At 33.0% G+C, this 12,311-nt stretch overlaps 1 pseudogene; it reads right to left on the reverse strand.

Annotated features, from left to right (window-relative positions):
* Window positions 1-8,563: 8,563 nt before the first annotated feature.
* LOC142625311 (uncharacterized) lies at window positions 8,564-10,213 on the reverse strand (annotated as a pseudogene).
* Window positions 10,214-12,311: the final 2,098 nt, after the last annotated feature.

Raw genomic sequence — 12,311 nt, forward strand, 5'->3', positions numbered from 1 at the left:
CTCTTCATTTTTCTTGCGCCTCTTTCCCCACTCTCTGCCTTCACTCTTTAGCTAGGCTCTCTCCCATTCTCTGTATTCTAGTTATTATTTATTATTGCTCTTAAATTTGGTATATGTTTATATAATGTGAAAAAAGTATGTTTAGCAATATATTAAAAATATTTTTAATAATTTTTTAATCGTTGCACCCCGCCGCACCCGCACCCTACTTTTTCAAAAATTGCCGAGTCCCGCACCCGCTCCCACACCCGAATCCCGAAACGCACCCGTGCTTCATAGCTTTGGAATAGCCTTTGGAACCACAAGAGCCTCTACCAATTAACCTTTAAAAGCTTAGTTCTAATGCTGTTTTAGGTTTCTGTACATTTGTATTTTCACAACTTTGTTGGATTGCACAAAGGTTATTGCAATTGTAATATACGCGACAGTTGATCGCTGGCAACTTTCAGTAGGAGGCACTTTCCAACTCCAATAGACTATATATAAATACCTTTGGTTTTTAATAGTTTTTGAAATAAGGGATTAGAAAAGTTTAATTTCTTGTTGCTGTTTCCAAACATATCGGTAGATGTTGCAAATTTTGTTTAACATCAATTAGGGGCAAAACTGTCATTTCACAAATCAAGGGCAAAATTGTAATCCTAACTATTGGATTCCAAAACTCCCACATAAAACAAATTTAGAAGTCCTAAGGATCAAAATGAGATGTCATGGGCTCTATTCTGGTCATTGCATTGAAGTTGTAGCCAAATCAAGTTTCGACGGATAAGATGTGTTTCCCGTATTAAGGTTAGTCACATTCGATAACAATTATTTTTGATTGCTTCCATGAGGAATTAGTATTAAGGGTTATGTTAATAGACACCGTAAAGTGCCCGTTAACAGCAGCTTTATGTCATTTTTTTAGCAATCTTATAGGCTGTGGAGCCAGCTTCATGGGGAGAAAAAAAAATATTAACGTAGGCTGTGGAGCAAGCTTTATGTCTATGTCTTCCATCTATCCAATTTTTTTTTTAGAAAATTACATTTTAGTACCCTAAACTATTCCCCAGATTACACTTTGCACTATAAATTATTCGAATGCACATTTTGCACCATAAACTATGACTCATGTTACACTTTGTACCTTAACGTTAAATTCATTGTTATGTTGGATGAAAATTTATAGTATGTGACTTGCATGTGAGTTTTGCTTAGATGACACAAAGTTAAGAGACAAAAACACCCTCCTCCCAATCAATTAAAAACAAAAGACTTTTTTTTTTTAACCCAGCTCTCTCTCTTGCTTTCCTCAAATCCTGTTGAACTTGTAACCCTAAATCCTCAAAACAAAATCATCCTTAAAAATTTATCAAAGTAGAAAAGCTCCATTACATTAAACTTTAACAAACTGATAATGCCATTTTTATGTGATTAATTAAGGAGTGAGAGGAGAGTATAAAATCTATCAAAGTAGAAGCTCTAAATTCACCGAATAAAAATACCTTGTGCTTCAAATTTAAATTCAGGACAAATCCAAAAAGGAGGATATTCACAATGCCTAGCTAATCCAATCTGTAGTTGACCAAATGATTTCTCCACTCATGATCACTAAAATTTGCCTTTCCCACGTTGTTTCTTTACGATGACTAAAAAGAGCATTCTATAATCTATGTTTACACATTCAGCAGGATTTGGGGAGAGGAGCTACTGCTATGCAAGAGAGAGAGAGAGAGAGAGAGAGAGAGAGAGAGATTGGTAAAAAATAAAAAAGAGGATTCTGTTTTTATTTGATTGAGAAGAGGGTGTTTTTGTTTTTTAACTTTGTGTCACCTAGCAAAACTCATGTGCAAGTCACATTTTATAAATTTCCATCCAACATAACAATAAATTTAACATTGGGGTGCAAAGTGTAACAAAGATCATAATTTAGGATGAAAACGTGCTTGTTAACATTTGCCTTAAGAAGCATTACACGATGCTTGTTAACATTTGCCTAATCATTATATATATTAAACAGAAACCTTTGTATGAGGCAAAAATTTGTCAAGCCAATTACAAAATGCTACATTGAAATTTAATGAAAAATTCCAAATTAATATGTCATTAACTTAATTAAATCAAATAATGACGTGTCATCCAAATTGATGTTATATTGGCATATTAAAATTTACCACATATCATTTGGCACACAAGATAAAGATAAATTCTATATTCAAATTTTATGGATAATTATCTTCATTAAAATAAATAAATAAAATAGAGATAATTATTTATCATTATTGATTATTATCTTTATCAAAATAGATAAATTAGAGATAATTATCTCTAAACAAAATTTGGGCCAATCAAGAGTCTACTACATTTATCTCTAAACAAAGTTTGCATTTATATCAAAGTATTAGTTTATTAAATTAGCCAATAGAGTAAATGCTTATATTAATTATCTATAGTTTTGCATTAATTATTTATATCAAATGAATCTATATGATTATTTTTGTAAACCCTATATAAGAGATAATTTTTAGTTGGAATAATAATAATAAATTTAGAATATGACATTCTTACTCATGTTTAGTTGCGCTTTGACAGCAATTGACACAAAAACCATAAAAAATTAAATGTGTGTGTGTGTGTGCGCGCGCGCGTGTGTAATAGAATAAATATATTTATTTTGTTATGGCATAATGAAATTTTAATATAATTTTTCTATGATTTATATGAGAAACAATAATTGAAGGATATATGCTTTTTTAGTAGGCATGAAACATACTTATCTATATTAACCACTATATCATGCAATTTTCAATTTGTGAAAACACACACACACATAGTGTGATTTATGTTTTGTCTTTAAATTTTAAAATAACTAGAGATTACAATTTTTTACAAGGAAATATATTCAAATTTTTTTTATACATTGATAGTTGGGGGATATGAATCATGAATGTCTCTATTGGAAATTGAGGTGCCAACCAATTAAGCTACAGGATTCTTGGTAAATTTATTGAAATATTAGAGAAAACTAATAATAACTTACACCGCATATCGTGCAAGAATTTAGCTAGTTATATCTGTGGGAGAATTGGGCCCAGAAAATACATGTTGGCCCATTTTACTAAGGCCTAAAGTCAATTTGAGAAGCCAAGTCTAATTCGTGTGAAGGAAGTTGACTTTAGGCCCTGTCATAGTAGACCCAACCCAAAAGCTTAGGTGATGGGTCAAAAAAACAATCACTCAGGGAAATCCTATAGTGGTCAGCTTAACACTGATTGATGATAAGGGAATCAAAATAAGAAGTGAGTACAATCAAGTCGGTAGCCAATGATTGATAGTGTCTTAAGGAAACTTGCTGCCGAATGGTATTTGGTGTCTGGAATAAGTTTCAAGAGAATCCTCAAAAGAAATGATGATTGGGATTCCAACAAAAGTGGGAATGCATAAAAAGTGGTGAGACCATAATGATTAGTGCCCCACTTAGGAGAGGCTATATATGGAGGAAAGATGCACCTAAGAAAGGGGGTGTGTGAAAACAGATTGGGAAAACTCTGTAAAAAAGGAGAGAGAAAAACAGACAAAAGGGTTTAACAATTGTAGAGCAAGAGGTTAGTATAGTAGAAGGAGGAGGAAAATCAAACAGAGAAAAAAAAAAAAAAAAAAAGGCTTGGAGGCTAAAGGGTGTACGAAACAGCGAACTTCGGGTGATTTGGTGATAACTTGAAGCCTAATTTGCTGGATTGTAAGAAAGTCCACTTATAAATTAATTGTGGACCCAAATCCTTCATTATTGACGTGCATTGATAATAGCTTAATTTTGCATATTTATATCATTGTTAGGAAGTATTATCATACTTATTTTGAGTTAATTGATGCATTTTATATTTGGTTTTGGAATAATGCTGAATAATTTATTTTGTGTTTAACTGAATTTTCTTGCATGAATTTGTCTTTTGTAAGAAAATCGAATTAAATAAGTGGATTTGTGTAAAGAAGAAACCTAATGAACTTTACTTTTACAAGGGCCATGATGAAGTTAAAGAAGGCCAATCCAATTAAATTTAAGTCCAATTGGAGTAAAAAATCAAAGGAAATTTGCACCAAATTTAAGTCCAATTCGGATTAGGATTCCAGCCTGCACATCAGTAAGTATTTTGGCATAACTTTCGGCTCAGATGTCTAATCGAGATGATTCATGTTGGGCTGGAAAGTTAACTTAAAAGGCTACAACTTTATAGTTTACCAAAAGTCCGAATTCTAACAATAAATGGGCCAAGTGAAGCCTAAAAATCTAGGATTTTCTCCAAATGGGAATTCAATTTGTAATAAGAAGATTTCTTGACTTATTTAAAGGCTCTTAGGACAAAATTCAGGAAGGCTAGTGTTAGGGCCAGGATGCAAAACAGATTGGAGCAAGAGGCAGTGCCGCATGTGACTTCTTTGTAGTTTTTCTCCATGATAACTGTGGGGAGTAAAAATATCTTGGTAGGAATATGGGCCGTTGGGTCTTGCTAAGTAAGGCCGACCTGCTCTTGAGTTTAGGGCTTGTGAGTACTTTAAGTCGGCCCATACGCCGAGGATCCGAGGATCCAGCCGAGGATGGTTTTCCCCTCGGACTGATACTAGAGAACCCGGGACTTCATGGTAAAGGTTAGGGAATGACACGGTCAAGACCAATGGTTAAAGGGGGTGAACCCTTGAATGTCCTAGAAGCACCGATGTTGGAAGAATATCAAAGATAAAGGCTGCTACCTCCACATTAAAGACCCTGCACCTACCACCCTGGCCGCATTAATGGGGAAGTGACACTCGAACAGTGGAAGGGAAACTTCTAGTTACTGTTCAAAGGCACTAAGAAAAGAAATATCTAGGCTAAGGGAGGAATTGGGGGCAACACGTGTATGAAGTATTAAAAAGGGGAGTATTTAAGGGGGGACCTAGAACAGAAACAGGGGGAACTTTTTGTAACCTAAGAAAGATAAAAAGAAGGAAAGAGAAATTATATAAGAACAGCTCTCGGCTTACGTCCGAGGAGGCCTATTTACATTACTCCTTGTTGTTTCCAGGTACTGGCAATCTTTAATTTGTCATTTAATCCCCATACATTTCTAACCTAGGTTTAAAGCCCACACTCTACAAATTCATATTGTTTAAGGCTCATTGGGCCTGAGCCCGTAACTGTTCTTGGGGCCAGGTGCAATTGTGCACTTACAATAACATTGTGACTATTTCTTTTTTTATTTTAATTGTCTAGTTTAATGTTTAGTATTTTATTCTTGTGTTTTATTTCAAGTACCATAAGTAGCTAAATTTATAATTAGGGTTAAGGATGAAACCTTGTTAAGGATTATCAGTAATGTTTATGTGATTTGATTTTTTCCACAATTGTTGTTCTTTAATGATTTAAATTGTTCTTACTTCATATCAATTGGCTAAGATGAGATTCTAGATATGAGTTCAATTATGTTTTTCTCATGATTTATGATTTGTCTTAATTAATTGAATGCTTGGTTTATTATTTCTTGATTTTAAAATTGGATATCTCTTGTGATTTGTTTGGCTACGGATATAATTGATGATTTGATTTTATACCTAGGAAGCGAAGAAGAGCATGCTTTCATATACATTTGATAATATTCTCCATGGTAGCAAGAATGATTTCTAGATTATCATGTAGTGGCCGAGGAAAATTAATGATCATAAATATATGCTGATATGACTTACAAGGCGAATTCCAAAACCTTAATTCATTTCTCTAGATTGTTTACATTTTTTTACTCCTTTATATCATATCTTTGCTTAGTTTAATTATTTGCTTAGTATATTTAATTGCAAACAACTAGTTTTTATTAAACTAGATTATGATTAATTTGGTTAAGATTTGATTAATTTTTCTACGTTCAATCAAGTCCATGTGGATTTGATCTCGTTCTTGTCAAACTATACTTCGGTACAGTTTGTACACTTGCAAGTACTTTAAAATTTCACAACAATTATATCCTACACCCAAAATATATGGATCCCATTTATCAAATACAATGGATATATGGGTTGAGTGAAACATTATTACTTTCTCATTTGTCCCAATATCCATCATACCAAACCTCCTAATTTGACATCATAATAATAATAATAATAATTCCAACTTTTGGTTCTTCACTTTTTACCAACTAAGCATTTTTTTCTCTATATATATATATATATATATATATATATAAAACTAAGCATTTTTACTTCTTTGTTTTTTTTTTTTGAAAGGGTAAAAGTTTTAATCCAATACTCCTATGCACTAGACTTGATACAATGCAAACACATGATAACATAAGCGAACACTTGATAGCATGAGTCCGTATCATATTAGATTCAATGCACTGAAGTGTATCGTATCAGATTCAGTGTATTGAAAGGTTAGACTCATGCTATGTCCTTTTAAGTGAATGGCAACTGAGAGTGTGTGAAAATGAAAGTTTCAGTGCTTGTAGAGGAAAAGTGGGCCTAGGTTAGGCCCAAACATTGTCCCAAGTTCTAAGTTTACAAGTCCATGTTGAAATTGGTTTGGAAAATAGGTTAAGAGGCGAACCTGAAATATGGGGCAAATGAATACTCTGGGTACATCAATAGAGTCGTCTGTTTCATCGTCATTACTCACTAATTGAGGCCCACCTCTTGCCTCAGCCCTCTTCTTAATTTAATTAAAGACATGTCATAGTTGTATTAGACTAAACTTCAATAATCACAAGGATACGCACATTGGATTAAGTCATATGGTTGATAACGTTGACAAATTTTTTAATAAGTTTTAGATAATTCTTAAAATTATCTTTAAAGAAGATAATTATACAATATCTATTTTTAAATTAATTGCTAAATAATATTATCTAACTTAAAATTGCCTAAGAATTGAATATAAGCCTGTATAATATAGCTCATAATACAGTATATGTTTTATATAATATTTGTATTTGTAATTATAACCTCGATAAGCACTTACTAAAAAATTTGGATCTATTGCTTGTAGGCAAATTTAAATGTATTAAGGGAAGTATGGAAAATATTGGTAAAATTGTTAATTGCATAATAATTTAAATTTTTGGGGTTTGTAGGGAACAAATTATAGATCCATAATGTTTTTTTTAATATTTTTTTTAAGCAAAACATTTTTGGATTTTGAAAGTCTGAATTTCAATTTTTTTTAAAATGTTTTCCCAATGCAAATCTGGATGTTCAATATTTGGATCTCATTAACATTTAATTTGAAAAAGTGGAATAAAAACAAATGGTCAACATTTGGATATCTTTGGATGAAAAAAATTTAATAAATAAGAATTAGGATGTTGAATATCCAAATTTGCTTTAGAGAGAGGGAAAAAGTGGAATCCAGATCGGTTTTGGAAAAAAACAATTTAAAAGTTTGAATCCAAATAATAAAACATATAATTTCACCACATGACTATATATTATATTACCAACTCTAAATAAACCAGCTTTCAAACAAGTTTTGCTGCATCTTAAAAACATATGAAAACAAATAAAATGAAAAACCGTTTATACCTCAAAAATTCATTACAATAATATTAAAGTCATTGCAATAGTTGATGTGAGATGTTGTAAAAAAAATTATATATATTAAATAGGCAAAGCTTAGAGAAAATTCAATTAAAATTTGAAATTATATAGACAAAGCTTAGAGAAAATTCAATTAAAAATTGAAATTAGAATCCAATTTTGATTTATGTGTCTAAATTTATGTGGGGCCATAATTATCCACTTAAGTTTGTGCTATATGTCCATTTAAATTTTTTAATCTTTGTGCCAAGTGAGTTAATGAGTACAAAATACTAATTATCTAATATAAATGAATTATAAAATTTTAAAAAAAATCAATCACATATACTCAATAAAAATCACCACACAACCAAGATCACCACACATTCTATCTTATTAAAAAATTTTAAAAAATGATTATAAGTAGTATAATCTTAGGTAAGAATTTTAATATGTGACTAATTTCATTTAAATATTTTTTTTAAATGATTTGTATAATAATTTATATTTTTATTATAAAAATTGTGTTTAATTTTAAATGTATCCATGCGCATACATGTATTACATGTTTTTTTCTTTTTAATAATTTCACTAACTATTTATATTTTTATAATAAAAATTGTATTTAATTTTAAATGTATCAATGCGTTATATATATATATATATATATACTGCTTTAAATTTCTTGTAGCAATAGGCTATTACTTCACGAATCTTATTACAATATATTGCAAATAATTGACCGAAATAAGTCAGATCAAATTATTGTAATGATACATTCGTTGTAATGTATAATTACTTCATTTTTTCATTGCAATAGATTATAAAATAATTGGTATTAGGTTATTGCAATAATATCTTTGTTCCAATTTTGTGTTTGTCCTTGTAAAAGATTATAAAAGAATTAATATAAAATTATTGTGATGATAGCTTCATTGCAATAAGCTAATAGTTTGAAATTTCCGTTGCAATAGATTGCAAATTAATTTGCATTGATTTATTCCAACAATTTCTTCATTTTAAATTATTGCAACAATTTTTCTTAATGTATTAAAGCTTCCGTTGCAATCTAAAATTATAAGTTATTGTAGTTTATTATTGTTGATGCAATAATTTAGCAATTTTAAGTTACTATTGCAACAATTTTAATTTATAGATGCGATATTTTGTCTAATATCATTATATATATATATATTTTGTTGTATTAACACATGATGTTACAGACTTATTTTGGTAAAGTGCATGCATTATAGGGAGATTAGGAGAGTTTAGATCACTCCTAATGTTAGTGAAGAACTTAAAGTCTTTCCTAATATAATTTGGCATCTGTTTGATCCTGAATATTAGATTCCCCTTATACCATAGAAGTACTTTGATATTGTCACCACTACTCAAGGAAGCATTAGCTCTTTCCACCAAATCTTTGTAATGAATAGTCCCCTTGGCCCATTTAGTGTCTTAGTGATCATAGTCCCTCCAATGGCACAGGGCACAAGACCAATCACCCCAAAGTTGGGATCCTTTGCCAAAACCTCATGAGCAAAAGGCATGCTCAGTCCAACTTCACACATCCTTGTTGTGTCAATGTGTTTGTGAAGAGGCTCATGAGTTACAACCTAGGTCTTGTTGGAACTAGGTCGTAGAATAAAAGGTCCAGGATTGCTTTCTGGGGGGATTTTCATGTCCCACGTGTTGTTAACCCCACCACGCCCAGCTATGTTGCTTTGCCCAGCCAAAAGAAATATGTTTTTGGGGTTGAGTTTTTGAGATTGAACAATAGATGAGGCTAGAAGAAAGGTTAGAAAAATGATTAGAGAGATTCTTTCTAGAGAGTTGGGAGCTAGAAATGTCTTAAATTTGTTCACGTCAAGGATGTCTTTTTAGGAGAACTACAAATGGAGCTAGAGTAAAGACATGATACCTCATATATGATTGTTAATACATAAAGAGTGATGTAAATTTTTGTTGATATATTTTTTTTTGAGAAAGAAATAAGTTATTTTATTCAACAATAGGCAAATCTGCTTGATAAGCAGCAAATGCGTGAGATGGGACATCTTCCATCTACACTAAAAAACCAGTGACATGACATGCATGCCTAGCTAGGTTGTGTGCTACAATATTACCCTCCCTACGAACATGAGAAAACCTAATACATCGAAAAAAATTCAGCATAAGCCTTAATATCTTGGATCAAAAGACCAAAAGAGGCTAACAATAGTGAATTATCCATCAATGCATTCATAAGAATCTCTGAATCGCCTTCAAGAACCACATAAATCAATCCCAAATCTGCAGCAAACTCTAGTGCTTTTAATGCCGCCAAAGCTTCAAGCTCCACAATAGTTTGAGGGAGAGGAATTACTTGAGACATTGAACCCATTACCAAACCGCGGTTGTCTCGAATAATTACTCCAATCCCTGCCCTGTCCTGTTCCTTAAAGACAGCCCCATCGAAGTTTATTTTGAAGCTCTCACTTGGAGGTGCTATCCACTTAGCTCTTGGCCTGGCTGCCCTTGGCTTAGCTGGTGTTTGTGCTTTCCGAAACTCCAGCAGTGAGTTAACTGCTGTCTGCATAACCTGGTCCAAAGAGAGCCCCGATGATGAAAATCTGAGTTTGTTTCTTCTGAACCAAATTGTCCACGTGATTGTAGCGAATAGTTCCACATTACATGCTGAGTCCAATACCATGAAGAGAAGTTGTTTGAAATCGGAATACCTTGAAGTTTGTTTGAAGCTCCATTGCAGATCTTCTTCCCACACTTGTGACAGAGTCAGATAGGACCATAGGGCATGTAAAACATCCTCACAGTGACTTGAGCTTAAAGAGCATATTGGATCATTGATGATGCATCTCCGGACCAACTTTGAACTTGTGGGCAGTGCATTACAGGTTGCTCTCCATAAGAAGTTTTTTAAAGGAAAAATCTCCTATGAACAAATCTTCATTAAGGTTTTTCAAAAATGCAATGGAAAAATCTCTAGGATAAATCTTCAAGGAAAAATCTCCATATTTCAAAGGAAAAATCTCCATGAATAAATCTTCTTTAAAAATTTTCAAATGTTCAGAGGATAAATCTTCAAGAAAAAAAAAATCTCAATTTTTCAAGGAAAAATCTCCAATGAACAAATCTTCATTAAAATTTTTGAAAACTTCAATGGAAAAATATTATCACAAATATCATCACTAATAAACGTATAGGGTGATATACTTAAGTGATAACAATTAGATGAAGTATTATTTATAAGTCTCTTCTGGAAAAAAAAGGTATTATTTGTAAGCTATTGACATAGGCTCAAGCCCACTTTATATTTCAAAAATCAATAATTCTGGTATGTGTTTCTACCCTAATTATCTTGAACTGTTCTCAAAACTCTTACCCATAAACGTGTGTGCTCAAATTAAAGTGGCTTAAAAAAAATTGAAATCATCCGCATCCAAGATGTATTGATTTGTCCACATTTGCATAATCAAATTTTTTTTTTTTGAGAATCCAATCTGAAATGTCTTATTAACTTAAGAAAGGGGCATGTCTGCCAATACAAATTGATTTATATCTGGTGGAACAGACTCCATCCAGACAGTTAAATCAAAACTAAATTTAGCTTTTTTTGCTAAAGCATCAGCTACAGAATTGCCTCTCCTATAGGTGTGGGAAAAACTATAGGATCTCAAGGAATTGGCATAGAACATAGTGTCTCTAAAGAGATGACCATAAGCAGATTGCAACATATCCCCTTTTTGAAGGGATTTGATGACAATTTCCGAGTCTCCTTCGAAAATGGACTCCTGAATGCCTACTTCGTGGACAAAAATGGCAACACGCCTAGCTGCTAGTAATTCCAAACAAATAACTGAAGGGGGTTGAGGGATTTTTTCAGAGAGAGCCGCAATGATTTCTCCTTCATGGTTGCGTATTATCACCCCCAAGCCTGCTTCTCCCCTATCCGGAAACATGGCTCCATCAAAGTTTGTTTTGAAGCCATTGAAATCTGGAGGCTTTTTCGCTTCTTGTGACCGATTCTTCTTTGGAAGTGTGTTGACCTACTGCGATGTAGATTCAAGTATCTCTTTGCTTCAAAAACCACCCGGTTTAGGAGAGCTACCTCTTTTAGCCTGAGTTTATTCCGTCTGTGCCATAGGAACCAAGCAATGGTGATGAAGAGCTCAAGCTTGCGTGACTGTTGAGTGATCAATTCAACCAAATTTTGGAAGGAACCCTCTGAAGTTTTTTGGCGATCCACCCATCCAAAATCAGCTTCCCATACCTGTTGAACCGAAGCGCAATCCCAGAGGGCATGGAGGACAGATTCGGGCTGACATCTGCATTGTTGACATGAGCTATCAGCAATGATTTTTCGCTGCAGTAAGTTTTCTCTCGTTGGCAGAGCATTTGAGCAAGCTTTCCATGTGAAATGCTTAATTTTCCCAGGTACATCAGCTCTCCAAACTTGCTTCCAGAAGGCGTGAGTCAGTTCTGAGTTTGAGGTTGATGCCACTTCATTATTTTCCTCAGCACACAACCATTTATACCCCGAGCTTACTGAATAGGCCCCATCTCTACTCTCCGGCCAATATAAAATGTCAGGTTGATTGATCAGTCCTAGAGGAATGGACTTTATTTGCTCTGCTTCAAAAGGCAAGAAATTATTGTCAATGATGTAGGAATTCCAACCATGTGTGTGTGGATCAATTAATGCCGATACAGCTGCTGATCTTAGTGTAGGAGTTGGAGGTGATATCACCCGACCATGTGATTTCCCAGGCAGCCAGTTTGTCCCATAAATA

This window comes from Castanea sativa, chromosome 2 (genome assembly GCF_040712315.1).
Source record: "Castanea sativa cultivar Marrone di Chiusa Pesio chromosome 2, ASM4071231v1".
Classification (NCBI taxonomy): Eukaryota; Viridiplantae; Streptophyta; class Magnoliopsida; order Fagales; family Fagaceae; genus Castanea; species Castanea sativa.